The sequence below is a fragment of the Jaculus jaculus genome, chromosome 4 (assembly GCF_020740685.1).
Source record: "Jaculus jaculus isolate mJacJac1 chromosome 4, mJacJac1.mat.Y.cur, whole genome shotgun sequence".
In the NCBI taxonomy this organism is placed as follows: Eukaryota; Metazoa; Chordata; class Mammalia; order Rodentia; family Dipodidae; genus Jaculus; species Jaculus jaculus.
In genome coordinates, this window is record NC_059105.1 from 156,454,478 (window position 1) to 156,476,360 (window position 21,883).

At 45.8% G+C, this 21,883-nt stretch overlaps 1 protein-coding gene and 1 pseudogene across 2 annotated transcripts in view; one reads left to right on the plus strand and one right to left on the minus strand.

Annotated features, from left to right (window-relative positions):
* The window catches only part of LOC101616200, a 96,330-nt pseudogene that overhangs the window by 42,525 nt on the left and 31,922 nt on the right, over positions 1–21,883 (minus strand).
* Positions 10,727–21,883, plus strand: part of Znf148 (zinc finger protein 148) — a 153,300-nt gene continuing 142,143 nt past the window's right edge. The window contains exon 1 of one of the 2 annotated variants that reach the window (XM_045146744.1): positions 10,727–10,913. The gene's annotated coding sequence lies outside the window, so the exon portion shown is untranslated. Of the gene's footprint in view, positions 10,914–11,792; positions 12,046–21,883 lie in introns of those variants that run through there. The other variant, XM_045146743.1, reaches the window with a different exon arrangement.

Here is a 21,883-nt window from a genome sequence, read left to right on the forward strand (position 1 = left end):
AATTTTGATCTTTTGGAACATTTGTTTTGGAATAATGCGCGTGGACTTTGTACCTGCCACTGAAGATAACTTCTGGAGCCATAAGCCAAGGATTATGGACTATTCTGATGAGAGTTTGAAAATGCTAAGTGCAGAGAGAATTGTATTTGAAGGCTTGGCTTATGAACTTTCCAAGGGGCAGGAAAGACTGCAGAGAACTTTGTTGGAACTGGGCTATTGGCATAAGGGCTGGCTACATTCTGCTGCCCATGTCCAGAGAGTTTGGTCTCTGTTTTTCTCTCACTCTTGCTCTTGCTTCCACTCTCTTTCATAAAAATAGCACAGTCTGTTGGGTTTGCATCAAAGAAAAATATTTTTTAAAAACACAAAAAGATGAAAACTTTCCTAACATACCACACACCTCTTGGCTTTTATAAACAAAATGCCCAAAATATTAACTGTCTTTGCTGGATCTCTCTTTATGGAGTTATTTAGATGTCATATCTGTTTGTTTTAGAAGGACACATGCAGACAAACAGGTGATATGTGGCCTAAGGCCAGATGAATAATGACTTTAGCAGTGACACAGGTATTTTCATAATTTTTTTTTTTTGATTTTTTGCTGGGTGTGGTGGCACACGCCTTTAATCCCAGCACTCAGGAGGCACAGGTAGGAGTGAAGGAACCCCAATGTGGGGACCCCATGCTTTGCCCGGATATGGCGACACCGCAAATCACTCACGAGAAGCGGTCTTGATGCAAACAGCAAGAGGATTTTATTCCAAGCGCGCTGGGGCCCACAGTCGTACACCTCACAGGGGTAGAGGACTGCAGATCCCCGAATGCAGGAACAGGACAGTTTTTATAGGGTTTCTAACAAAGCCTGTGCATTAGACCAATCATTTTTTTAATATCAAGAGCCCGCGGGGTGTGAGCCAGTCAGTTTGTGCCACCCCATAGTTTCTAAGCCAATTAGTTTAATTTGTTCAAGCCCCTCATGGACCAATCAGTCTCCTATGACCTTGGAGGTCAGCATTTGCGCAGGTCCTTGGGTGGGGGTAGCAGAGTGTGGTATCAGTCTCCTGTGACCTTGGAGGTCTGAGGCAGGCTGCTACGGCTTATGGTGCGGGCTACTAAGGCTTACGGTGTGGGCTATTAAGGCTTATGGTGCAGGCTATTTACAGAAACCAAATAAGTGGTTCACTTCATTACTCATTTCCATCCTTGAGGGCTATCTCATACCCTTTTTACCTAGTTTTATATTAGGAGCGGGCTCTGATATATGAGAAGAGGGATTCTTTACTTGCTTCCAACAGAGAGTAAAGCCTGGAGTTTGAGGTATGCAGGGGCCCGCTTAAGCTCCCTTTGGAGCGTGATAGTATCTCTGGGCTTCTGAATTCTTGGGCCTTTCAGGAGGACTGCCGTGAGTTCTACAGCGTACGGCAGGCTGGGGTTTTCTCACTCCCCACCGCCACGACAGAGCCAACATCCTAAACAGCTATGTGTTGTCTCACTTGTACCAGAAGCAGCATGGATAGAAAATATGCCACAAAAAGTTAAGTCAAGCCTGGCGTGGTAGTGCATGCCTTTGATCCCAGAACTTGGGAGGCAGAGGTAGGAGGATCGCCGTGAGTTCGAGGCCAACCTGAGACTACAGAGTGAATTCCAGGTCAGCCTGGGCTAGAGTGAGACCCTACCTTGAGAGAGAGAGAGAGAGAGAGTAAGAGGCAGATAGAAAGAGAATAAATGGGTGGGCACGCCAGGGTCTCTAACTGCAAATAAATTCTATACACACATGTGCCACCTAGTACATCTGGCATTACATGGGTCCTTAAAGGCTTTGGAGGAGAGCACCTTAACTGTTAAGCCATTTCTCTAGCCCATTTTTCTTTTTTCTTTTTCAAGGTAGGGTCTCTCTCTAGCTCAAGTTGGCTTTGAAATCACACTATGCAGTCTGGCCTCAAACTCACAGCAATCCTCCTACCTCTGCCTCAGTGCTGGATTAAAGGCGTGTGCTACCATGCCTGGCATTTACATATATATATATATATATATATATATATATATATATATATATATATATATATACACATATGGTCCTGGCAATCCCATTTTCTCTTATCTGCCCCCCCCCCAAATAAATAAAAATAAAATATTAAAGAAAAACAACAAATATGGCTGGGCACATGCCTTTAATCCCAGCACTCGTGAGGCTGAGGTAGGAGGATCACCATGAGTTTGAAGGCACCCTGAGACAACATAGCGAATTCCAGGTCAGCCTGAGCTACAGTAAGACTCTACCTCAAAAAAACCAAAACACATAAATACATACATAAATAAAAGAATATGGTTTTGAACCCAGGAGGCTTTAGCTAGAGAGTGTGGTTTTCATCTCCAGGCAAATCTCTAGGCTCTAATAGATTATCCCCCTTCCATTGCTTTTTTCTTTTTTCCCCCTTTCTGGCTGCTATCATGCTGGTTTAAGGCACCATTTTAAATTATTTTTGTGTTCTTACATCACTTGAGTTTTCACTTGTATTTCCCCTTGGATCTTTCCAAATAAGTTACCTCATAGCCAATAAACGTTAGTGCGACCCAGCACCTCCTTCAGGTGATTCTTAGGACTATTTGTTGTCCAGGACTCAAAAATTTACCTATTGCCAGGTGTGGTGGCATGCGCCTTTAATAATAGCATTCAGGAGGCAGAGGTAAGAGAATTGCTGTGAGTTAGAGTCCACCCTGAAGCTACATAGTGAATTCCAAGTCAGCCCTACCCTGAAACTGACCCTCCCCTTAATTTTTTTTTAACCTGTATTCTATATTCTAAGTGGCCCATTCAAAATTTTGTTTGCTTTTTTTTTTGAGGTAGAGTTTCACTCTAGCCCAGGTTGACCTGGAATTCACTGTGTAGTCTCAGGGTGGCCTTGAACTCACGGTGATCCTCCTACCTCTGCCTCCAGAGTGCTGGGATTAAAGGCATGCATCACCATGCCTGGCTCCACTTGAATAATTTTAAAAGACAGTATAATCATCCCTTGGTATCCATGAGGGATTGTATCTAGGATTTCTCACAGATACCAAACTCTGTATGCTCAAATTCCTTCTATAAAATTGCATAGTATTTGTATATGACCTCTGCACATTCTTCTATTTAATTTAAACCTTCTCTAGATTTCTTCTACTGTCTCATAATATAAATAAATAATAAATAATATAAATAGTTGTTTATCTTATTTATTATGTCTGTGTATGTATGGGCTCACCAAGGTGTCATGCTGGAGCAAACAAATGCCAGATACACACTTTGGGAGGCGGAAGTATGACCATGAGTTCAAGGTCTTTCTGGAGCTACAGAGTTTCAGGCCAGCCAAGGCTAGAGTGAGATCTTGCTTCAAAAACCAAAAATAGGCCGGGCGTGATGGCGCACGCCTTTAATCCCAGCACTCGGGAGGCAGAGGTAGGAAGATCACCGTGAGTTCAAGGCCACCCTGAGACTACACATAGTGAATTCCAGGTCACCCTGGGCCAGAGTGAGACCCTGCCTTAGAAAACCAAATAAATAAATTAATGAATTAATCAAAAATAAGTAAATAAATACATATGTCACTTTGGGTACAGCTTTATATGGGTGCCAGGGAATCCAACCCAGGTTGTCAGGCTTTGCTGCACACAAGCACCTTTAACCACTGAACCATCTCCCCAGCCCTTAAATTGTTGTTATATTGCATCATTTATGGAGTAAGAACAACAAAAACAAATCAGTTCACGTTAGTACAAATTAGCATTTTCTACAAATATTTATTTATTTATTAAGTTTTATTTATGAAAGAGACAGGGACAGGCAGACAGAGAGAATGGGCACACCAGGGCCTCTAGCCTGCAAATGAATTCCAGATGCGTGCCTCCCCCCCACCATGCATTTGGCTTACATGGGTCCTGGGGAATCGAACCAGGGTCTTTTGGCTTTGCAGGCAAATGCCTTAACCGCTGAGCCATCCATCCCTCCCGCCATTCCACAAATATTTTTGAATCCTGCTTGATTGAATCTACTCATGTGAGACTCATGGATATGGAGAGTTGACCCTATCAGTGACCTGGAACTGCCCTTCATATGTGAAGCAGGAGGAAAAGATGACATTTACGGTCAGAAAAACGGTGTTTTGGGCTGGAGAGATGGCTTAGCAGTTAAGCGCTTGCCTGTGAAGCCTAAAGACCCTGGTTCGAGGCTCGGTTCCCCAGGTCCCACCTTAGCCAGATGCACAAGGGGGCGCACGCATCTGGAGTTCGTTTGCAGAGGCTGTAAGCCCTGGCGCGCCCATTCTCTCTCTCTCCCTCTATCTGTCTTTCTCTCTGTGTCTGTCGCTCTCAAATAAATAAATAAAAATAAAAATTAAAATTAATAAAAAAAGAAAAATGGTGTTTTTCTGGATACAGTGGGAGTGACAAGCTAGTAGTAGAGGAATGCTCCTATGAAGTAAGCTTTGACAAGGCTTTGGATTTTGAGCTCCGCCAAAAGCCAAGGTTCTGCTTCAGGTATCAGCAGGCTGGACAACGGAGCCTGTGCTGCAGTGAGCCACCAGAGTAGGGAAGGCGGCATTCTATGCACTCCTGAGCCAAGTCTCAGGGAGCCCAGAGATGGTCATGCAGGAGGGTCTGTAGCCCTGGTGGAGTCTTTAGGGACAAGAAGCACAGGCTCATCCCTGAGCTGGAGAGACGGCTTAGTGGTTGAGGTGCTTGCAGGTTCCATTCGCCAGGACCCATGTAAGCCAGATGCATAAGGTGATGCATGGGTCTGGAGTTCGTTTGCAATGGCTGGAGGCCCTGAAACGCCCATTCTCTCTCTCTCTGCCCCTTTCTCTCTCAGATAGATAAAAAAATATTTTTTAAAATTTATTTATTTATTCATTTGAGAGCGACAGACACAGAGAGAAAGACAGATAGAGGGAGAGAGAGAGAGAATGGGCGCGCCAGGGCTTCCAGCCTCTGCAAACGAACTCCAGACGCGTGCGCCCCCTTGTGCATCTGGCTAACATGGGACCTGGGGAACCGAGCCTCGAACCGGGGTCCTTAGGCTTCACAGGCAAGTGCTTAACCGCTAAGCCATCTCTCCAGCCCTAAAAATATTTTTTATGTTCATTTTTATTTATTTATTTGAGAGTGACAGAGACAGAGAGAGAAAGAGAGAGCTAGAGAGAGAGAGAGAGAGAGAGAGAGAGAGAGAGAATGGGCATGCGCCAGGGCTTCCGGCCACTGCAAATGAACTCCAGACGCGTGCGCCTCCTAGTGCATCTGGCTAATGTGGGTCCCGGGGTCCTTAGGCTTCACAGGCAAGTGCTTAACCGCTAAGCCATCTCTCCAGCACAATAAAAAATATTTTTAAAAGTTCATAAAAAAATAAAAAGAAGTTCATCTCTCACCTGAAGAAGCCAGAGGAGGTCTGGGGAGATTGCCCAGCAGTTAAAGGCACTTGTCTGCAAAGCCTTTGGGGCCCAATTTCAATTTCCCAGTTCTCATGCAAAGCCAGATGAACAAAGTGCTGCATGCATTTGGAGTTTGTTTACAGTGGTAAGAGGCATGCCCATTCTCTCTCTCAGCTTGAAAATAAATAAGAAAAAGAGGGAGGAGAGCATATTCCAGAGGCAGAGGAAAGGAGGGATCATGGGAAGCTCTGAAAATCTCCTGACAGAGTCGTGGTATGATCCCACTGTGGGTTAGGCCACCTCAGAGAAACAGCTCTGGTGGGTGTAGGCTGAATCTGGCTCACAGACAAGTTTTGTCTGACAAGCTTTTGTGTTCTCAGGAAAGAAATGAAGGTCAGACTTGGTGATGTACCCCTGTAATCCCATCCCTGGAGAGGTGGGGGCTGGAAGACTGATCAGGAGTTCAAGGCCAGTCTGGGCTATAAAGCAAGTTCTATATCAGCTGTGTGAGAAAAACGAAATAAAAAATTAAGGGAGGGAAAAAAAATGAGTTGCTCCTATTAAATATTTGGGAGCAGGCTGAAGAGATGGCTTAGCGGTTAAGCGCTTGCCTGAGGAAGCCTAAGGACCCTGGTTCGAGGCTCTCCAGGACACATGTTAGCCAGACGCACAAGATGGCGCATGCACCTGGAGTTCATTCGCAGTGGCTGGAGGCCGTGGTGCGCCCATTCTCCCTCTCTCTACCTCTTTCTCTCTCTCTGTCTGTTGCTCTCAAATAAATAAATAAAAATAAACAACAAAAAATTTTTAAATACTTGGGAAATTCACCCCAAACACCGATTCCTGATTGCTTTTTTTTTTCCCTGATCTCTGTGTTCCTAACTGGAAGCTTTCTGCTGGCATCAGCGGCTGTGACCTTTACTCGGCTCTCAGCTCCTTGCTTTGGTCTCTCACTGTCCATTGTTGCCACATCCGCTTCACCTGCTTGCTCCGCCTGCTTGGCTGGCTGTACATTTAGGTTTGCTGCCTGCGATCTGCATCCCGGACAGGGAGTGCAATCCCTGCTACCTCTCAGGCCATTCCTAAGTCCGTTTAACAGATGTTTTCTTGAGCCAGGAGGCGAATGAATCTGGAGTTCCTTTGCAGTGACTGGAGGCCCTGGTGCGTCCATTCTCTCTCTCTCCTTTTCCCTCTCTAAAATAAATAAATAAATGTCCGCCTGGCTGGGGGGATGGCTTAGAAGCTTTGTAGTTAAGGCATGTGCCTGCAAAGCCAAAGGACCCAGGTTCCATTCCATTGGACCCACGTAAGCCAGATGCACAAGGGGCGCATGTGTCTGGAGTTCCTTTGCAGTGGCTAGCGGCCCTGGTGCGCCCATTCTCTCTCTCTCCCTCTTTCTCTGTCAAATTAATAAATTAGAAAAATAAAACATTTTGAAAAAGATTCCAACTACACAATTAAAAAAAATATGTTTACTTATCTGCAAGGAGAGAGAGAGAGAGAAAGAGAAGAGAGACAGACAAAGAATGGGCATGCCAGGGCCTCTAGCCACTGCAAACAAACTCCAGATGCGTGTGCCCCTTGTGCTTACTTGGGTCCTGGGGAATCGAACCTGGGCCCTTTTGCTTTGCAGGTAAATGCCTTAACCACTAAGTCATTTCACCAGCCCCCAACTACACAAATTTAATATTTAGAGAAAGCTCATGATTTACCCATGAGGGTATGTTGATCTATGTAAGCAAGACCTTTAAATGATGAGCCATCTCCCCAGCCCCTATAGTGATTTGTAATGAAATCTTTCAAAAGAAGGGCCTTTGTGCTTTCACTATCCATCAGGGAAAACAGGAGCCAGGCGGACAGTGTGCTTCCTACTCAGCCCTTGGTTTTTGGAAAAATACTTTAAAAAACATTTTATTGACAACCTCTGTGCACACAGACAATATACCATTATCATAACTGCCTCCCAACACCTTCCCTTTTCCTTCTCCTGAATCCCCCTCCACTGAATCCTTTCTTTCTTTTTTTAAAAAAATATTTATTTTAGAGAGTGGAAGCAAATATATATATGTATATGTATGTGTGTATGTATATATATATATACATACACATATATATGGAGAGAGAGAGAGTGGGCATGCCAGGGCCTGTAGCCACTGCAAACCCCAGACATATATGCCACTTACTTGGGTACTGTGGCATTGAACCTGAGACCTTAGGCTTTGCAGGCAAGCACCTTAGCTGCTAAGCCATCTCTCCAGGCCCTATTTCACTTTTTGTTGTTGTTTTTGAGGTAGGATTTATTTCTAATATTTTTTCAAATATTTATTTATTTGAGCTAGAGCAAGAGACAGAGAGAGGGAGGGGGAGGGGCAATGGGCACACCAGGACCTCCTCCTGCTTCAACCAAACTCCAGACATAAGTGCCACTTTGTGTATCTGGCTTTACATGGGTACTGGAGAATCAAATCCAGGCCATCAGGCTTATTAAGCAAGCATTTTAACCACTAAGCCATCTCCCTAGCCCTTGAGGTAGGGTTTCACTCTAGCTCAGGCTGACCTAGAATTCACTCTGTAACACTAGGCTGGACTCGAACTCATCATAGTGATCCTCTTACTTCAGCCTCTCAAGTGCTGGCATTAAAGCCCTGCATCATGCATCACCTTGGCTGGCTCTCTCTCTTCTATTTTGTTTTTTTGATGTAGGGTCACCACACCATGCCAGGGAGCTTTTGGCTTTTTTTTTTTTTTTTTAATTTTATTTATTTATTTGCAAGCAGAGAGAGATAGGGAGAAGAGAGGCAGATAAAGAATGGGCACGCCAGGGCCTCTAGCCACTGCAAATGAACTCCAGACACGTGTGCCCCTTGTGTATCTGGCTTACATGGCGAACCTGGGTCCTTTGGCTTCACAGGCAAATGCCTTAACCGTTAAGCCATCTCTTCAGCTCTCTCTATTTTTATGTCATTTCATTCCCCTTCTATTATGCAGGTCTTTTATAGGTAGTGCCAACCACTGTGAGGTCATGAATATCACAATCACTTTCTGTCTGGAAGACAGGATTTTATTTTATTTATTTATTTTTTTTTGTTGTTTTTTTCGAGGTAGGGTCTCACTCTGGTCCAGGCTGACCTGGAATTAACTCTGTCATCTCAGGGTGGCCTTGAACTCATGGCAATCCTCCTACCTCTGCCTCCCGAGTGCTGGGATTAAAGGCGTGCGCCACCACGCCCGGCTCTGGAAGACAGGATTTTAAGTACTTTTATTTAAAAGAAATATTAGTTATTGCAAGGAGAGAAAGGCAGATAGAGAGAGACAATGGGCATGCCAAGGCCTCTAGCCAGTGCAAACAAACTCCAGATGAATGTGCCACCTTGTGTACCTAGCATTACATGGGTAATGGAATTGAACTTGGGTCCTTAGGATTTGTAGGTTAGTCCCTTAACCACTAAGCCATCTCTCCGGCACCCCACCTTTTTTTTTGAGGTAGTCTCACTCTAGCCCAGGCTGACAATCCTTTGTAATCCCAGGCTGGCAATCCTTTTTTTTTTTTTTTTTCCAAACTTCATTTGTTTGAAAATGAGGGAGAAAGGCAGAAAGAGAGAATGGGTACACCAGGGCCTTCAGCCACTGCAAACGAACTCCATGCGTCACCTTGTGCATCTGGTTTATGTGGGTCCTAGGGAAGTAAACCTGGGTCCTTTGGCTTTGCAGGTAAACCTTAACTACTAAGCCATTTCTCCAGACCTCACAGCAATCCTTCTACCTCTGCCTCTCTTGAGTGCTGGGATTAACACCATGCCTGGCAAAATTTACATTGTTTAATGGAGAATTTATTGTGGAGCTGTGGCTTATCCTTGCTCTTCTTAGTTACCTGTGTCTGAATTAAGCTGACCCTCCAAGCCTCAGCTATTTCTAAACGGGCATAACGATTTACTAAGGTTAATGCCTGGGGGAACATTAACCTTGCAGACAGTAATCTAATTCAGTGTCATCACAAGTGCATAATGCAGTGAGTTTGGAGTTTTGCCAAAAAGCACTATTCAAATGAACATTCAGCTGGCAAGGGGTGGGAAGGTGGGTGTGGACAAGGGAAAGAGATTCCAGAAATGGCTACGTAGATATTTTAATGTCTTTTCCCTTTCTTCTCAAAAGGGTATGTTTAAGTACTGCGGGGGGGGGGGAGGTGTTAAATAAAGACTACAGATTATTATGTACAAATCATAATAAAGGCGCTGCATCTCACATAGTTTCCGATGCTCATCATCATTCAACATCCACTGGACATCTTTTCTGTTACCTGGCTGACCTGGAGCTAGGGCATGGCCACAGAGGTAACTGCACGTCACCATCGATTGCCCGTGCACCTCAAGACTCTCATAAATGTAGAATGAAGCCACCTCTAGGAGGTCACGGTTTGGTGAAGGTCACCCAAGGGCCCATAAAGGACAAGTGTGCAACCTTAGCTCAAGTCTACCGTAGATCATATAACCCAAGTCTCGGTTGCCACGCCGACTGAAGTTTTGGGTTCCAGGAGCACTGTGCAGGAAATCCTACGAAAAGGCCCCAGGCCAGGATCTCTTCCTGCCTTTCCCGTGCTCAACACCCTGCTTTCTCGGTTTGCAGACAGTAACAAGGGTGGCCAAGTTTCAAGGGCGCACGGGTTGCATCTTCCAGAGTAGGTGACATTTGGGTGTGTGTGTGTGTGTGTGTGAGAGACAGGGGAGAAGGGGTAGGTTAAGATAAATCCGAGAAATTCTGGCCGACAACCTTTCCCTTAAGTTCCCTCTCGGCCCACTTCCCAGGGCCTGAAATGCTCACGGATTCCCCCGAACCTTCTTTCTCTCTCTCTCTCTCTCTCTGTCTCTTTTCGCGGCGCCAGGCATTGAGTGACCGCGGGATGGCAAGAGGTGACCCTTTCCCCAAAGATTGTTTCCACAATTCCCGATCCTTTTCCAAAAAAAAAAAAAAAAAAAAGAAGAAGCCACGCTGAGTTTGGTGACACGCAGGCGCCCGGAACCGAAAGCACCGCTTGCGTCTTGCCAGCCAGGTCTGCGGTTGCCAGAGAAAGGGCGTGCGGGCGGGCGCGCAACAGAGGAGCGAGAGAAAAAAAAAAAAAAAAAAAAGCGAGCGAGCGAGCGCGAGCGTGAGAGAGAGAGAGAGAGAGCGGCGTCCCTTTGCGTGCGGGGCTTCCCACAATGCACCGCGGCGGCGGGGGACCGCGGCGGCGCTCTAGCCGGGGCATGTCTGCTTCTCGACTGCTCTGGGAGGAGGAAGAGAAGGAGGAAGACGAGGAGGAGGAGGAGGAGGAGGAGGAGGAGGAGGAGGAGGGGGAGGAAGAGGAGAAAGGCGCAGGGGTGGGGAGCTGTTGCCGAAGCTGCCACAGCAAAAGTTCTTCCCCCCCTCCCCCCTTCCCCTCCTCTCTAGGCCCGTAGGAAGGTTGGAGCTCCGGCCGTTGCAGTCGGCGACCGACCGCGCGACTCGACGTCCGCCCGCCCGCCTGCCCGCCCGCCCGCGGTGAGCGCTCGGCCTGGCAGGCCCGGGCCCGGGGAGGGCGGGGGAGGGGGCGGCGCGCGCCCGGGAGACGGGGCGGGTGGGGGGGGGGAAGAGAGAGAGAGAGAGAGAGAGAGAGAGAGCGAGCGGCGGTAACGGCCTGACCCGGGGTGCGGCGGCGGTGGGTGGTGTTATGTGTGGGGTGGCGGAGGTGGAGGAAGGGGCGGGGGGGGGGGCCCACGGACAGACAGACGGACGGACGGATGGACGGAGGGGCCGGTGGTGGAGGCCGAGGGCAGCAGCAGCGCTCGGGGCTGGCCGCGGCGTGGGTTGTGTGTGTGTGTGTGTGTGTGTGTGTGTGCGGGGGGGGACGGAAGGACGGACGGGAGGAAGCGGGGTGAGGATTGGTGGGTTGGGGAGGGGGATTGGGAGCAGATAATGACGGGGGGCGGCGGAGGCGAACCGGCGGCCTCCGAGGCCCGAAGATGGGGGGTGTCAGAGGTAGGAAGGAGATGGGATGCTCGCTTTAGGCTGCGGGGTATGTGGGGGCCGGGCCGGGCCGGGCCAGGCCGTGGTTGAGAGAGGCCAGCGAGGCCCCAGGTCTGTCCGCCGTGCCCGGTTGCAATGCTTTATGCACCCCCCCCTCCCCAGGCCTCAGCCAGCGTTTGCTGCCTTGCCTCTCTCTCGGTGTGTGTGTGTGTGTGTGTGTGCTCTTCGGGAGAAAGGAAAGGGCAAGGGGGGTTGGAGGAAAGAGAATGCTTGCAGGAGAAACATAGAGGGAGTGTGAAAAGAGGAGAAAAGAGACCCGGAGGGGAAGATGCCGGATAGGTGGAGGAATGCGGTGGGTGGCTATAAGGAGTCTTGAGGGTCTTCGGGCGGGGAGGGGGGGGCTGTTCATTGTTGCGGATACGTTAGGTATTTTTCATTATGGAAAGAACCCGAGCGTTTCCAAGCAAGGGAAGGAGGAATATAGGAATTTCCGCGAATAGAAAGGAGAGGTGCTTGAAAGCAAGAGAGAAGATGCAGGGAATGCATAATAGAACCGACAGATGTAGCATAATTATCAAATGCTGGCCCAAGATCTAAAGAGTTATTCCAGATGGGCCAGGGTGGCCTAGTTCTGAACCTGTTTGGGCTCTTCAGTAGGTGACATCCGGTAAGTGTGTGTCCCAGCTGTGATTGGGTTGGGGGGGGGGGTCACTGAGAATTAAACCTTAGTCTGTAGTTTGGTTTGAGATATTTTAGTTTTGTATTAGTGAATATGAAAACGTCTCAAACAGACCTTGAGAAAGAGCCTGGCCTATGGTGATTCTTGAAGCCACGGAATTTAGAATTTTAACAGATTTGAAGTATTGTCACTTACCAGAGGCTGGATGAACACTATCCTGGCAAATGCTGGACTAGACATGACTTGGCTTGGCGGTTTTCTTCTTCATTGCCAGCTTATGTGGTCCAGCAGAGCTGGTGCCATATTATTCAGCCTAGGCTGCAGTATGCAAAGTTATAATTGATGGTGGGGTGAGTCCGTTCCTTGTGGCTCTTCTTTGGGTCCTCCATTTGTAGCCCAAAGGAGTCTAGTTTGAGAAATTGTTTTTATACCTCTGGGGTTGGTGGAAGATCTTTTGCCATTCACAATGTCTTATGTACTCTCACCAAGAGGAATGGTGGTATTGAAGAAATGTAGGTATGCAGAATGGAGGGTCTAGAATATCTCTGTTGATTTTAGATTGCCAGGAGGTCAGGAATGGTTATCATGAGAATACGGGGACCTGAAGAGACTACATGAGAGTCTAGGCCTGGATTAGAGGGACAATTAGCATCTCTATGTCAGAAGATGAATGAAGCCCTCTGTTGGATTGAGTGCATACCAGACCTGATTTCCAAGAGAGTAATGGGGAGGATGGAGTGACATTTGAGAGAGAGAAAGAAAATTCATTCATTTCTTTAATAATTATTTTTATAGGAGGATGCTAATTTAGTACTAGAAGGGGATTTCTTCCTTCCTTCCTGTTCAAGTATGTGTGTATAATGCCACGCAAATACCACTTTGTGTCTGGCTTTACATGGCTGTTGGGGAACAGGCTTTACAAACAAGCACCTTTAACCATAGAGCCATCTCCTCAGCCTGCCCTTCTTTCTTTCAAAATTTAATTAATTAATTTGAGATAGAGAGGCAGGTAGAGAGAATGGCACACCAGGGCCTCTGGCTACTACAGCTGAACTCCATATGCATGCGCCACTTTGACCATCTGGCCTTACATGAGTACTAGGGAGCTGAATTTGGGTCGTTAGGCTTTTATTTATTTATTTATTTATTTGAGAGCGACAGACACAGAGAGAAAGACAGATAGAGGGAGAGAGAGAGAATGGGCGCGCCAGGGCTTCCAGCCTCTGCAAACGAACTCCAGACGCGTGCGCCCCCTTGTGCATCTGGCTAACGTGGGACCTGGGGAACCGAGCCTCGAACCGGGGTCCTTAGGCTTCTCAGGCAAGCGCTTTACCGCTAAGCCATCTCTCCAGCCCGGGTCATTAGGCTTTGAAAGCAAGCACCTTAACTGCTGAGCCATCTTTCCAGCCTGTATTACCTGTTCTTTTAAGTATAATGCACAAGTATAGCGAACATAATTTTTGTTCTCATCTTTAAAATCATTCTGAAATAATACATGAATGTAATTAAAAAAATTGTTGTACAGGGACTAACAGTGACATGGTACCCCTTCCTACCTATCTGTCCGTGGCAATTCTGCTTTTCTTTCTATTTGGTGTCTGTTTGCTTGTTTGTCTGAGACAGGATCTCTTGTATCCTAGGCTGGCCTCAGGCTGGCTATGGAGCCAAGAATGACCTTGAGTCTGGATCCTCTTGCCTCTGCCTCCTGAATACTGGGGTCATAAGTCTGTACCACCAGAGTTGTTTTTATGCAGTGCTGGGAATCAAACCCAAGGGCTTCATGCATGGCTTGCTAGTCAGGCACTCTACCAACTGAACTACACCCCCAGCTTGCTGCTTTTTTTTTTTTTTTTTTAAATAACTACATTCTTTTCCTCCCTTTTTTTTTTTTAAATTTTTATTTATTTGAGAGTGACAGACACAGAGAGAAGGACAGATAGAGGGAGAGAGAGAGAATGGGTGCGCCAGGGCCTCCAGCCTCTGCAAACGAACTCCAGACGCGTGCGCCCCCTTGTGCATCTGGCTAACGTGGGACCTGGGGAACCGAGCCTCGAACCGGGGTCCTTAGGCTTCACAGGCAAGCGTTTTAACCGCTAAGCCATCTCTCCATCCCGTTTTCCTCCCTTTTTAAAAAAAATTTATTTGAGAGTAACAATCAGAGAGAGAAAGAAGCAGAGAGAGAGAGAGAGAGAGAGAGAGAGAGAGGGAGGGAGGGAGGGAGGGAGGGAGGGAGGGGAAATGAAAATGGGTGCGCCAGGACTTCCAGCCACTGCAAACGAACTGCAGACGTGTGTGCCCCCTTGTACATTTGGCTACCGTGGGTCCTGGGGAGTCGAGCCTTGAACCGGGGTCCTTAGGCTTCACAGGCAAGCACTTAACCGCTAAGCCATCTCTACAGCCCTTCCTTCCTTTTTAATTAGCATATAAGAAATAATCTCATGACATTTTCATTCTTTAGTATATTTTGACCACATCCCCTCCCCCCACCCATCTTCTCCTGGTCCTCCTCATTGTCTGCAGAGGCTGCTACTTCTAAATGTTAATTTTGTAGTTCTTTTCATAATTTTTTCTCCAGGTCTTCAAGTGATAGACACATGCCTTGCTTGCCTGCTTTCTTTTTGTTTGTTTTTAGATATTTTTATTTTCATTAATTTTTTTTTTTTTGAGGGAGAGAAAGAAGAGTAGAGAGAGGGAGAGAGAGAGAGAATGGGTGTACCAGGCCTCCAGCTGCTGCAAATGAACTACAGACACATGCACCACTTTGTGCATCTGGCTTACATGGGTCCTGGGGAATTGAACCTAGGTCCTTTGGCTTTGCAGGCATTGTCTTAATCGCTAAGCCATCTCCCCAGCCCTCTTTTTGGTTTTTTGAGATAGGGTTTTGCTGTAGCCCAGGCTGATCTGGAATCACTTTGTAGTTTCAGGGTGGCCTTGAACTCATGTCAGTCCTCCTACCTCTGCCTCCCAAGTGCTGGGAGTAAAGGTATGTGCCAACCATGCCTGGCACATGCCATGATTTCTGTCTTTTGGGTTAATGTAGCCCAGGCCTATCCTCTGTCTTTGCTTCCTAGGTATCGAGGTTTATAGATGTGTGTCACCACACTCTGCTCCATCATTTCTCTATTTATTGAAATGACATTGTCAAGGACAGTCTTACATGCATAAAAGGGATTAATATCATTGACATTTTTCTCTTTTTCCTCCTCTTCTGAGCATGGTTATTTTCCTTATTTTGATGACTTATATGCCTTTAATGTGCTTAAGTCTTGATTTATTAGAGGCCAGCAACTTTAGGCTGTGTCTTGACTCTCCCACGGTTAGAGCCTCAGACTAGAAGGGCTTTGCTGAAGCCAAGACATCCATGTAGTGGGTGATGTGGTAAAGGGAAGTTTGGTTGGACTCAAGAAGACTGCTGAGGAAGCATCCTGCAGCTTTACACTTGCGCTGAGATGCGAGTTGCTGACAGGTAGTTGTTCATCTTGCACTTGGTAGTTCCCTGGTTGCACTTGCAGTGTTCCTTGACAGACCTCTGGAGACTTTTAGTGCACAGAATGTGAAAATGTGCTAAAGTAGCCCCTGGATGTTCTTTCCAGGTGTTTCTAGCATGTATTTATTTGCATTTTGTTTGTATTACTTATGAATGCATGGTAGGGTCTTGCTAAGGAGCTCCAGGCTGGCCTGAGACTTGCTGGGTAGCCCAGCGGCTTGCTTCGAAGTTGCAGTTCTGCCTCACATTTTTTTTCTGCCTCATATTAAAAAAAAAAATTATTTATTTGAGAGAGAGAGGAAGAGGCAGAGAGAAAGACAGAATGGGGGTGCCAGGGTCTGCAGCCACTGCAGACGAACTCCAGATACATGCACCACCTTGTGCATCTGGCCTATGTGAGTTCTGGGGAATTGAACAGGGGTGCTTAGGTCTCATAGGCAACTGCCTTAACCACTAAGCCATTTCCCCAGCCCTGCCTCACATTTTTGAGTCTGGGAATTACAGGCATGCACCATCATATCTGGCTGTAGTTCTTATGTTTTTTAAAAAATATTTTATTTATATTGATTTATTTGAGAAACCAGAGGACCCAGCTTCAATTTCCCAGGACCCATGTAAGCCAGATGCACATAGTGACTGGAGACCATGGTGCCTTTAACTTCTGAGCTATCTCTCCAGCCCTCTCCCTCCCTTTTGCAGACTGACTATAGCATGCTGGAAAGCTGAGACTTATTTAGTATTTGGGGAAATAAAACCTGGAACTCACTGTTAGCCCAGGCTGGCCTCGAACTCACATGTGTCCTCCTACCTGAGCTTTCTGGGTGCTGGGATTAAAGGCTTGGGTGGGCCACCACATTGGCCCTATTTTTTTTCCCCAAGGTAGGGTCTTGGCTATAGCCCAGGCTGACCTGGAATTCACTATGTAGTCTGAACTCATGGGTATCCTCCTGCCTCTGCCTCCTGAGTGCTGGGATTAAAGGTGTGCGCCACCACTGTCCGTCCAGCCTGCCTGCCTCCCCTCCCTCCCTCCCTTCCTTTCTTTCTTTGAGAGAGACAGAGAGAGAGTGGCAGGTAGGGAGAATGGGCACACCAGGACATTTAGCCACTGCAAGTGAACTCCAGATGCCTGTGTCACTTTGTGTATTTGGCTTACGTGGGTACTGGGAAATCATTCTTGGGTCCTTAGGCTTCACAGGCGAACCACCTTAACCACTAAGCCATCTCTCCAGCCCCTTACTTGGTTTTTAAGTGTTTAATGAATACCTGTTGAATGAATGACTGCTAGAAATTATTATTGACTGTCAGTGGTAATAGTGAGATCGCATGAAGTGACTGACTACGGTTGTTGTATTGTAGAACCAAGTGTGTGCACAGTGTAAAGAACCAGTGGACTCTGACTGGAGGGTTTTTAGGTTAAGGGACGAAGGTGAATGGATTAAAATAGAGCTGTAATAATCCTGCACAAACATTGAAGGGCTAAGATTAAAGGGCCTCTTCTAATCTGAGGCTTGTGGAGAATGGCACTGGTTTTAATTTGAATTTTCTAATCTTTGGCTGTTTTAAGAAATTGATTTAAGACAGGCATAATAGCAAACATCTGTAATCCCAGCTCTTGGGGAGGTAGAAGCTGAGACAGGAGGATTGTGAATTCCAAGCCAGCTAGGGCTGCATAGTCAGACTTCCTCCCTTCCCCTCCCCTCCCCTCCCCTCCCCTCCCCTCCCCTCCCCTCCCCTCCCCTCCCCTCCCCTCCCCTCCCCTCCCCTCCCCTCCCCTCCCCTCCCCTCCCCTCCCCTCTTCCTTCTTCCCTTTCCCTTTCCCTTTCTCTTTCCTTCCCCCCTCCCCCCCCCCCCCCCCAGGTAGGGTCTCACTCTACTACAGGTTGATCTGGAATTCACTATGTATTTGTCTCAGGGTGGCCTGGAACTCATGGCGATTTCCTACCTCTGCCTCCCGAGTGCTGGGATCAAAGGTACCACACAGGCTCAGACTTTTATCTTAATCCCTCAAACAAATAAATGAACTCAGAAACAAACGGATTAATCATTTTCAGGACAATAAAAACATTAGGTGTTTCTTCTTTAGGAATTTAGTCTTTATGTTGTTTTAGATGAGAAAAACAGTTGGGAAACAATTCAGTAAGTATAAGATTTCAGAAAAGAGATGTTTCCTCCCCTTCTTCTTGTCGTCTTCTCTCCCTCTTCCTTTCTCCTTCTCTAACTTCTTACCATTTTTTCTTTTGAGGCAGGGTCTATTAGCCAAGGCTGACTTGAAACTCTTATCTCTGGCTGGCCTTGAACCTTCATTTCAATTCTTCTAACAGCTAGGACTGAAGGCCTGGGCATGAGCCACTACACCTGGTGAAAATAGATTTTTTTTTTCTCTTTTGGTTTTTTGAGGTAGGGTCTTGCTCTAGCCCAGGCTAACCTTGAATTCACTCTGTAGTCTTAGGGTAGCCTCGAACTCCCTGTGATCCTCCTACCTCTGCCTCCTGAGTGCTGGGATTAAAGGCATGCGCCACCACACCCGACTCCACATTTGATTTTTAAAAACGAGTACTTGGGGCCTGGAGAAATGGATTAGTGGTTAAAGGTACTATTAAGTACTTCTTGCAAGCCTGATGGCCCAGGTTCAGTTCCCCAGTATCCACATAAAGCCATATGCACAAAGTAGTGCATGCATCTGGAGTTCCTTTGCAGTGGCAGGGAGCTGTGGCATGCCCATTCTCTCTCTTTCCTCCCTTTTCTCTCTGTTTCTCTCAGATAAATAAAATATCTAAAAACAAACAAAAGAACCAAATACTTCTTGATGAGAATTTAATATTATGCTAATAATTTTTAGTCGTAGTTTTCAGACCTCTTGGGAAACAAGCATATTTTCAGAATTAACTTTGAGCATTTAGCCATTTTACTTACTTATTGAATACCTATTGTATGCTGTTCAGGGAGGATCTTGTAAAGGTGAATGTAAAATGTAACTTAAAAAAATACTATATATTTTAAAAAATGTATTTTCAAGAAGAGAGAGAGAAAAAAAGAGAAAAGAGAAGAGAGGCAGAATTGGTATGCTAGGGTCTTAGGCAGCTGCAAACAAACTCCACCTTCATAAAACTTGTTTAAGAGTTCATAATCCTTCGGGACAGTACATTTCTCCAGATGCATAAGCCACTTTATGCCTCTGGCGTTACATGAGTTCTAGGAATAGAACCCAGGTCTTTAGCCTTTGCAGGCAAGTGCCTTAATCGCTGAGCCATCTCTCCAGGTCAGGATGGTACATTTCACAGTTGCCATGTGTTTTTACTCAAAAGATTTGGCTTTTCCAAATGCTGAAGACTGGTAAGAATAGTTTTACTTTAGGTTCAGTTAATCAAAGAAATGGGACTGATTTTCTTAGTTGACTTATTAACTGATATTGGAAAATACTTTTCCAAATATTTTGGACAGTGGTGATAGTTTTATATTAATTAGGTATTGAGGAAGTGTTAGTAGAGTATCAGATGGTTGGATGGATCAAGTGAATAAATAAGTAAAGGATAGCTTCCAGGACAACTTATTTTAAAGAGGACTACAAAGATTTTGATATGTAAACAAAGTCTGGACATGTTTATTTAACTTTATTACTTTATGATTAAATTCACAGATGCATTTTGCAGATAATACATTTTATAGGAGTTCAGAAAATGGTGAATATTGGCTAAGAATTCAGAAGGAATTTAAGTGGATCATAGTCTAGTTAGGTATATGTAAGAATCCCTTAGGGATTTCAGAGAGGATTTAAAAGGTTCCAAATCTTTTGAAGCCCTATAATGAGCTGAGAGAGAGAGAGAGAGAGAGAGAGAGAGAGAGAGAGGGAGAGTGCAGAGAGAGGGAGGGAGAGTTTGTGTGTCTCTTTTTTTTTTTTTTTTACCTCTTTTTTAGAGGAGTCAAATGGAGAGAGAGAGAGAGAAAGAGAGAGAGAGAAGAGAAAAATATATGGGTATGCCAGGGCCTCCACTTGCCACAGACAACTCCAGATGCATGTGCAAACTTGTGCATCTGTCTAGCTTATTGGGTCCTACGGAATTGAAACTGGGTTAGTTGATTTTGTAGGCAAGTGTCTTAACCACTAATCCATCTTTCCAGCCCCCTCTTTTTTTTTTTTTTTAAATAATTATTTATTTAGTTATTGGGGGAAGGGGAGAGAGAAAGAGGCAGATAGAATGGGTGTGTCGGGGCCTCTAGCCATTGTAAACCAACTCCAGATGCATGCACTACTTTGTGCATCTGGTTTACATGGGTTCTGGGGAATTGAACCTGGCTCCTTAGGCTTTGCAGGGAAGTGCCTTAACTGCTAAGCCATCTCTCCAGCCCTCCTTTTTTTTGTTTAAGTGTTTTTGAGGTAGGCTCTTGCTCTAGTCCAGGCTGACCTGGAATTCATTATTTAGTTTCAGGGTAGCCTTGAACTCACCTCATGGCAATTATCCTATCTCTGCTTCTGGAGTGCTGGAGTTAAAGGCATATGCCACCGTGTCTAGCAGAATTGCTTTAAAAAATATATTTAAATTTATTTACTTTTATTTATTTATTTGACAGAGAAAGAGGAAAAAGGAGAGAGAGAATAGGCACACTAGGGCCTCCAGCCACTGCGAATGAGCTCCAGACACGTGTGCCCCCTTGTGCATATGGCTAACATAGGTCTTGGGGAATTTAACTCAATTGGGTCCTTTGGCTTTGCGGGCAGACACCTTAACCACTAAGCCATCCATCCAGCCCCAGAGTTGCTTTTTAAAAAGGAATTTTTTTTAATTTATTTATTTGAAAGAGAGATAGAATATGAGCACATCAGGACCTTTTGCTGATGAAAACAAACTCCAGATATAGGTGCCACATTGTGCATCTGGCTTTCCATGGGTAGTGGAAATTGAACCCAGGTTGGCAGGCTTTGCAAGCAAGTGCCATCTCCCCAGTCCCCAGAATTGCTTTAAATTTATTTTGAGAGAGAAAGGAAGAGAAAGAGAGCAAGAGAGAGAATAGATGCACTAGGGCCTCCTGTCTCTACAAATGATCTCCATACACATGTGTTACTTTGTGCATCTGGCTTTACTTGGGCGTTAGGGAATTGAATCTAGCCTATCAGGCTTCATAAAGCAAGTGCCCTAACTGCTGAACCTTCTCCCTAGCCTCAGAGCTTCTCTTTGAATTGTAGAATGGAGCAGGCAGAACTGATTCCATGTATTCAAGTGGATGCATGCGTGCTTGTTGACTAAATGAGTGGAAAAGCATTTAAGATAATTAGAAGATCTGAATTATCTGTTGTTTTCTGTTTTCATAACTGTTCTTCATATACACAGGACTTAAGGGTGACTAATAAACATATGCACACTTGGGCTCAGGAGATGGCTCAGCACTTAGAAGCACTTTCTTGCAAAGCCTGCTGTCCGGCTTCAATTCCCTAGTGACCATTAAAACCAGATAAAAAAGTGATGCATGTGACTGGCAAGAGACCTTGCCATATCCACCTCCCCCACACAAATAAGTAAAAATATATGTAGTAGCAAGTAATAATTTTGAGGATATCTAGTTGAAGAAAAAAAAAAAGAAAAAGTATGTTTAAAAAAATATATATATTTTTTGGTTTTTCGAGGTAGGGTCTCAACTCTGGCTCAGGCTGACCTGGAATTCACTATGTAGTCTCAGGGTGGCCTTGAACTCTTGGCGATCCTCCTACCTCTGCCTCCCGAGTGCTGGGATTAAAGGTGTGCGCCACCACGCCCGGCTCAATGTTTAAAAATATTTAAGATTAAACCAGGCATTGTGGTTCTTGCCTTTCATCCTAGTATTTAGGATGCAAAGTAGATCGCTGTGAGTTTGTTGTTGTGTTTTTTTTTTTTTTTCTTTTTTCTTTTTTCGAGGTATGGTCTCACTCTAGCCCAGGCTGACCTGGAATTCACTATGGAGTCTCAGGGTGACCTCGAATTTATGACAATCCTCCTACCTCTACCTCCCAAGTGCTGGGATTAAAGGTGTGCGCCACCACACCTGGCTCGCTGTGAGTTTGAAAACCAAAATATGAAAGCTATGTTTAGTGGAAAGTAGGAGAAAATAACAGTTAAAAGGATTATTTGAAATATTTTTATTTATTTATTTATTTGACACAGAGAGAGAGAGAGAGAGAGAGAGAGAGAGAGGGAGGGAGGGAGGGAGGGAGGGAGGGAGGGAGGGAGGGAAGGAGAATGGGTGCACCAGGGTCTCCAGCCACTGTGAATTAACTCCAGGTGATTGCGTCCCCTTGTGCATCTTGCTAACGTGGGTCCTTAGGAATCAATACATCCTGGGTCCTTTGGCTTTGCAGGCAAATGCCTT